Source organism: Stegastes partitus, unplaced genomic scaffold (assembly GCF_000690725.1).
Source record: "Stegastes partitus isolate 25-593 unplaced genomic scaffold, Stegastes_partitus-1.0.2 Scaffold246, whole genome shotgun sequence".
Taxonomy (NCBI): domain Eukaryota; kingdom Metazoa; phylum Chordata; class Actinopteri; family Pomacentridae; genus Stegastes; species Stegastes partitus.
Window position 1 is genome coordinate 307,076 of NW_007577977.1, and position 7,825 is coordinate 314,900.

The following is a 7,825-nucleotide window of genomic DNA, read 5'->3' on the forward strand; positions in this document are numbered from 1 at the left end:
ACTTCACACCTACGGACAATTTAGAATCGCCAATTAACCTCAACATGTTTTTGGACTGTGTGGGAGGAAGCCGGAGAACCCGGAGAGAACCCACGCTGCACGGGGAGAACATGCAAACTCCACGCAGAAAAATTCCAGTGCCCCCACCGAGACGCGAACCGGCAACCTTCTTGCTGTGAGGCAACAGTACTAACCGACTGCTCCACCCTGCAGCCCAATGAAAAATATGCCCATTTTCAAATTTATATGTATTTATATGTTTTCTCAGTTATATTTAGAGAACCACTTTGAAACTTCGGAACTCTTGGAAAAAAGACAGCGAATATCTCCTGAGATATTGTCGTTCAAACTCAGTCTCAAATTTCAACGGGAAAAAAACTTGTGAAAAGTAGTTTGGGCAATGTTAAAGAACAAAACTTATCTTGAAATGTACATAGTTTTCCAATCTAAAACTTCAAATATACCATTTTAAATATCAATCATAATAATAATAACAATAACAACAATAGTAATAATAATAACAATAATAATTGTAATTATAATAATAATAACTTTTAAAAAAGAAGGCCCCTAACTATGTGAGATGGAAAAACCCCAATATTTTTTTGCAGTGTTCAAAGAACCTGCTGAAAATATGTTCCGATTGTCAACAGCACCAAAAGAAGAGATGGTGGAGGATCACTTATTTGAGTAGAAGTTGGCACCTACTTCAAAGTTGTTGTCGTTGTCTGGGGACTTGCTTCCAGCGATCAAATTAAATCCCTGAACAATCTGATCAAACCTTTCCTGAAACTGTATCCTGCTCATGCATTAGGTTCACTCTGCACTACATCCCTTTTACAGAAGCTGAAGATGCTTGATAATGTTTTTTACTGTCATTTAAATGTGAAAATGTCTGCACATCGTTGCTTTAAACAGAGTGTTTGTCTGATTTAAGAGCTACCCTTAACGTCTCCTCTCCTCTCCAACACTCACACATGATACGATAGAATGAAGTGGTAATTGGATTTCCATCCTTGCGCTGAAATCCGATAGACTGCCGCCAAATGCTAATCTCTTATCTACCTGTCCATCAACGCAGAACAGGATGACAAAGTGGTAGATGAAGAACGCCGACTAATCTGGTAGCAGCACTGCTTCAGGATAACAGCTGCTTTTTGTCACATTGTGGAGCTCGTTCGGTGACATGTGGCTTCAGCGTCTGACTAAGCACAGTTGGTGTGATTTTATCCAGATGCTACCTGCCAAGTGATGCTGTGCGAGTTTTCCCATTTTAAATCAATGCTGTAACAGAAAAAACGTCCCTCTTTTTTATCTCCTCCTCATCAAAACGGATCAGAAGGTTTGCTCTGAGCTGTTTACCCCCCTTTGGTTTGGCAAATTACCCATCACATGTTACACAATCTCAGCTGTTCTTAAATCAGATTTAAAACGGACATTTCCTCAATCCTCCAGGCTGATTAATGACTTAGATTTTTGTTTTTTTTTCCCTCGGACAATTTGACGTCTTCATCTGGAGATGCAGATTAATTACCAGATCTGACAATGCCCCATTATTCAGCATCACTCCTCAGAGCTGACACAGTGGATTTGGCACCGAGGCATTATGGACCACAAGGATCCATTAGGACTGGAAGAAGGGAGGGCCAAACACAACGTCTGACAGCTTGAGCTTTTGACTTTAATTAAATGTGTCACAGGTTTCTGCCTATTTATGGCCTTGGATGGAGTAATAGGGACAGGCTGTAAATCCTGCAAGTGCAGCAAGAAAAATCTACCTCATTGTCTCCTGTTGTGAGAGCAGAGCTGCATATTTTCAAAATGTGAGCTCTTGAAGATGTGGCTTTAACAAGATGCCAGACTCGTGGAATAAATGGTTGGTGAGGAAATAAGAGTGATATAAAAACACGTTTTTCTGCCAGCTCAGAATAAAAATACTGGGATCCTTCAGCAAGAATCGGAGCTTCATTTAAGGGTTTAAATATTACATTCCAACAAACAAGATATCTGGATGCAATATTTGCAAATGAAAACAACAAGAATCTACGGAGCCAAGTCAAATCTTCAAACTGCACCCAAAAAAAAAGTGCTCAGACAATCGGAGGGAGACTTTATGGATCCTTATTAAATTTGTCTAAGCATTTGCAATGAAATGAATTTCATTTTCTGGCAGCGATAATCAATCTCTGCGGGGGGATAAAAAAAAGTACACATTATCTGAGCAGATTCGGGAGCAGAGCAAGCTTTTGCCTCTGATAAAAAATTGATCTGTCCTGAGGTGTATGGCTGAACAAGCGCGTCTGAGGACTGATAATTATTCACGTCTTGTTTCTCTGGTGTGCATTATGCTAAGTAGTGGAAATGTATTGCGCTTTATCTCTTTTTGCTGCAGATCAAAGTTTAGACGTAAGCCGATGAAAGTTTCCCTTTGGACATCAACTATCAGAAACAATTGCTGTCTTTTATAAATAGCAATGAATAAATTAAAGAGACGGAGGTTCAGGCAGATTCCATGGAACCACTTAAGACCAGAAGCGAGAACAACGCCTGGGTTAAAAAAATATTTCAGGACCATGTAATGGCACTGCAAGGTATGCTTATGGGTACTCAAACATCACATCTGTAAGATTTAGGCCAGGGGTCTCCAATCCTGGTCCTGGAGAGCCACAGTCCTGCATGTTTTAGATGTTTCCCTCTTCCAACACACCTGATTCAAATGATCAGAAGCCTGATAACAATCCTGATCAGTTGAATCAGATGTGCTGGAATTTGCAATATATGGAGCTAGAAGTAGTAGCAGTTAGCTTAGCTTAGCATACATTTCACTTGAAACAAGGAAACTCATTTAGTTTCCATCTACCAGCACATTTAGAGCTCTTAAAGGACCGCATTATGTTTGACAAACTTGGATTAAAATGCTTAGAATAGCCTAAAAACATTTGGTAACATCTTTAAGGGTTTATCCTAATGCGACACTAAATAGCCACAACATTAAAACCACCTACCAAATATTTTTTATGCCTCATCATGCCTGTGGTTTGCACAATAGGGTGTCTGCCTGGCACCGGGATCTTTCTGCGTGGAGTTTGCATGTTCTCCCCGTGCAGCGTGGGTTCTCTCCGGGTTCTCCGGCTTCCTCCCACACAGTCCAAAAACATGTTGAGGTTAATTGGCGATTCTAAATTGTCCGTAGGTGTGAATGTGAGTGTGCTTGGTTGTCTGTCTCTAAGTGTAGCCCTGTGATAGACTGGTGACCTGTCCAGGGTGTCTCCTGCCTTCACCCTAAGTCAGCTGGGATAGGCTCCAGCCCCCCGCAACCCTAGTGAGGATTAAGCGGTGTATAGATAATGGATGGATGGATGGACTACAATTTCCAATAGATTAGAATTTTTCCAGTCCATAAAAACATAACTTATTCTTTATCCTATATATTTTTTAGGTGTTTTAGGGGGACATGCATCTTTAAAATATTTACAGAGTCGATAGATCTCAATTCTGGATTATCGGTTGTTTCCTCGTGGTATATTTCTGCAATGCACAGCAGATTCTGTACATTTTTCAAAGAACATGTTCAAACTTACAGGTAGCTTCAGTTACAGAGTTACAGATCATGCTGAATACAGTGTAGGTGTTCTTTGTCTGGAGCAATGTTTAGTCTGTTGGGTAACATTCCCCTTGAACGCCAGGGCTCAAGGTTGAACAGCAGAACATCGCATTGTAATGAGATAATCAATGTCATTCGCTTCACCTGTCAGTGGTTTCAGTGTTGTCTCTTTCTGGTGTGATTCTACAACTACTGCAAGCAGATTCACAAAGAGTTCATATGTGTGTTTTAGTGATGTTGAACAATGACGCTCCATAAAGAAGAAGCCCACTTCTGTTAATTTCTTCCTTTGATCTTGAACAATGACACTGCAAGCTATTATAAATACCTCAGGAAAGAAGACGTTTAGATGCTCTGCCATCGCTCTCCGCCCGCACAGACACGTATTGTGATCGGTGGCTACCAAGGTAACCTGCTTCAGCCGCTCAGGACTCAGCAGGGTTAATTAATTAGACATGAAGTGACAGAAACAGAACAACATCCGAGGCCACCAGAGATGACGGGCAGAGTCAGGCTCAGTCGTCTAACATCAGACAGTAGGGGAAGTTTTCTTTCTATTGTTGTTGTTCTTTTTTTTTTTAATAAATGGAGGTTAATTTCTGCACACTCCGAGTAAGGCAGTAATGAAAGGAAAAGCCATTAGCTGGTGCATGTAAGAACCACCTCCCTGCCTCTTTCGCGAGCAGACAATCATTCTGAAATCAGAAGTAGATAATGTTGGGAGTACAAATGACAGTCCATATTTCCATGGCAGCGGCCCAGCAGAGCATTTTAGCACAATTTAATATTTGATAGGACGCCTTCCTGTAATGGAAACACTGTGTTTCATATGCACCTGATGGGAGGAGATGACAACAAGGCAGAACATGGTCAGCAGGATGGATCTGGATGTCAAAAACAACAAAAAAAAGATGAACTAGTTACCTACTCGAGTGTGCTGATGGGTGAAATTCACCTTTCTGGGGTAATAAATTAAGCAATGTTTTTTTTATATTAAAGCACAAAAGGCAAAAAGCATCACTTATAGCTCCTTAATTCGAACGCAGTTTTTATTTATTCAAGTCAAAAGCAACCCCCTGTGGACATCGAGTACAATCCACCGCCATATCCAATGCATATTAAACAGCCATCGTTCAGTGCTCAGTGGATTGTCACAATCACGCAGAAAAAAAATAAATGTAATTGGACTTGTGCGCGGACAGAGAAGGAGCAATCTGACAAACCCGTTTAGAAAAATTGATGAAAAACAGACAGCTGCAGGCAAAACACAGCGTCGCAATGATCTAATTACTTTCTTCCGCACATCCTCCACAATTACAGTACAGCTGCCTCCCCAAATCACTGGCCATGTTAATAAGTAAAATATCTCATGCTACAACTCTATTACGGCAAGACAAACAGACAAGTCGCTTGGTTGAGCGGTCTGGTTAATTGGAGGGCCACGTGAAGTCCTCAGGTGTTGATTGTAGTCTGTCGGCTATTTGGTTTTTCAGATATTGTGTGTCGTTGTTTCGTGTTACAACTGGAAAAAGCTTAATAGGAAAGACCGCTGTTGTTTTTTGAAGTGACAAAATGAAAAATAAGGGATGTACTGATGCAGTTACTGATAGTATTTTTGACAAGTTTCCGTGAACTTTATGCATAAAGAAATGGTTTCACCAGTTTGTCTGGAAGAACACTTTCCAGACAAACTTTTTTTAACATCTTGTAGAAGCCTGAAATAGAATAGAATAGAATAGAATAGAATAGAATAGAATAGAATAGAATAGAATAGAATAGAATAGAATAGAATGCTTTCTATAAGGACAACATAGTAAGGAAAAGTACTAATATGACACTATATGAGTAAAATTCCTGTATTGAAGCTGTTACTTAAGTAATTCTAAAGTTAAGCATCAATAGTTTGGCTTCTCTCGCTGTTTATTCATTTTTGCTTAAGCAGCCTTTACTGAAGTATTTTGCTTTTTTTTTTTTTTTTTGCATAAAACTAAAACTAATTATCATACTCATTGTAATTATAATTGCTTGATTGACTGACTGCAACAACTGAAATCCAGAAAATAGTGACAAAAGCTGTCACAACTCCTCAGAACCCAAAGTGACAACTTCACAAAGCTTCATTTGTCAAACCAGCAGTCCAAACTCAAAATCATCAACAAAAACCTGAAATTATTTAAACTACTTATGAAAGCAGCAGCAAATCTTTCGATTTGAGAAGCTGGACTCATCACATTTATGGCATTTTTTTCTCGTGGTAAATAATCGAAATTATTACCAAAATAGCTTAAATGTTTAAACTGTACACTTTATCTTATAGCAAAAAAAACACACCAAAATTAACAATTTGTAAGCTCTTTTGTGTGCAAACAAAATCCATAATTTGTACAAATGCAGTAGTAAAAAAAAATAACAATTTTAATGCAATATTTTCCTCTGACAGTACAGGAGTAGAATTATGAACTGGAAAATAAACCTCAAAATCATACTTTGAATTCAATCACCTAATATAGAAGATTTGAACTCACTAAACACTCAAAAAATTAATAATCCATTTCATGTGGTTTGATCAGATTTTTATGACAGTGGCAACATAAGCAAAATGTAGTTAGATTTTGAATGCCAAATCTTTATTTGTACATGAACTGGTGAGACAGCACACATGTAGAAATGACTTGTTCAGCGTAATCACTTATTGAGATGAGCTCCTTGAGAAAAAAAAAAGTCTTTCAGGGCTTTTAACTAATCACTAATTCTAAGATATACTGTGCAGTCTAGCCTGCAGATGCCCTTGTGGCATTCCTTTCAGCCTCGACAAATGAGCTGGATCACGAGCAGCTATTCTGAGGACATATTTACAGCTCACACCCACCCGAGACATCACATGACTGACTCCAAACTTTCACGGCGACACTTGTACGAGTTGATGGTATGGCCATGAGCAGGAGAGAGAGAGAAAAAAAAAAAACCCGGGGATGACACTCTGTCATGATGCACCAACACCTTTGGAGCCCCGTTGCTGTGATGCTCTCATGTACTTGAGGAAGAAAGGCGTGCTTAGCTTGCATGCATAATTGATTGAGTCACCGGGTTAGATGAAAGACGGATATGCTGTTGTGTACGATGAGAAGGCGGAACAAAAAAAAAAAAAAAAGATGTTTCCCTTTGGCCGAGCCCTAATGTGAAAGGAAATGGACTGCCACTTATCGCAGATGCACTGTTATGGATGTCTTGTTTCTTGTTTCTGGCCGCTGCCAAAATGGACGGCCGAAAGGTTAAGAGGGTGGATTTATAAATAGGACCGTAGATCAAGTCATATGCAGAAGATCTGAGCACTTATTTGATTAAGGGGAGAGCTTGCTGGCCTGGGTCATGTTTTTCGTGACATCTTCAATGCAGTTACATGTGATTCCTCAGACAGTCACAAATCACTCCAAATGTCAAATAAATGCATCAAAAACAAGGAGGTTCTGCCTTTTAATCCAATGCTTTCTGTTTTTTTGCATCACTTTTATTGTATTATGGTGGAAAAAACAGAAATCTCTCATGGCACTTCCACAATGTAACCTGTGATGGCTTTAAAATGTTTACATCAGGCTTCATGTTGCTGCAACGGTTCAGTTTAGATTTATGAACGTGTACATGTTTCAAAATAAAAACTGACAGAGTCGCAGTGCCGGATACATTTGTGTCACCAGATCCATAAAGCGTCACATTACTTTGATTGATGAACAACTTGGAATATGTTCCTTGCTGTTATTTACGGTTCGTCTTTGGTGATCACAGCATTATAGCGAGCCAGCGAGCTCACACTGGGCTTCACTTCCACCTATAGCGTTTTGATGTTGTGATCTTGAACATCAGAGAAAATGCCTGTTTTTTTTTTTTTTTTTTTTTTTTAAGGCAAGAGTTCACACAGCCGTGCAGAACTGTTCATTTTTTCTCAGCTCCATCATCAAAGTTTCATTTGATGCTTTATTGAAGATGCTTTATGACTACCCCATGTAATCTGTCATCTTCTGTGCCCACCGGCTCTAAGTAATCTGTCTGTATAAAGCTGTAAAATGGATTGTGGAGGCAAGTTAGACAGACAGCTACTTGAATGAAACTCAAAAAAATTGGAGAGCTGCAGGTTTTTTCCATCCCTTTCTTTTTTCTCCTTTCATCTATATTTTTTTCTTCAGATAGCACCAGATTGTGTGTGGCTGCAGATAAATGGGGGAA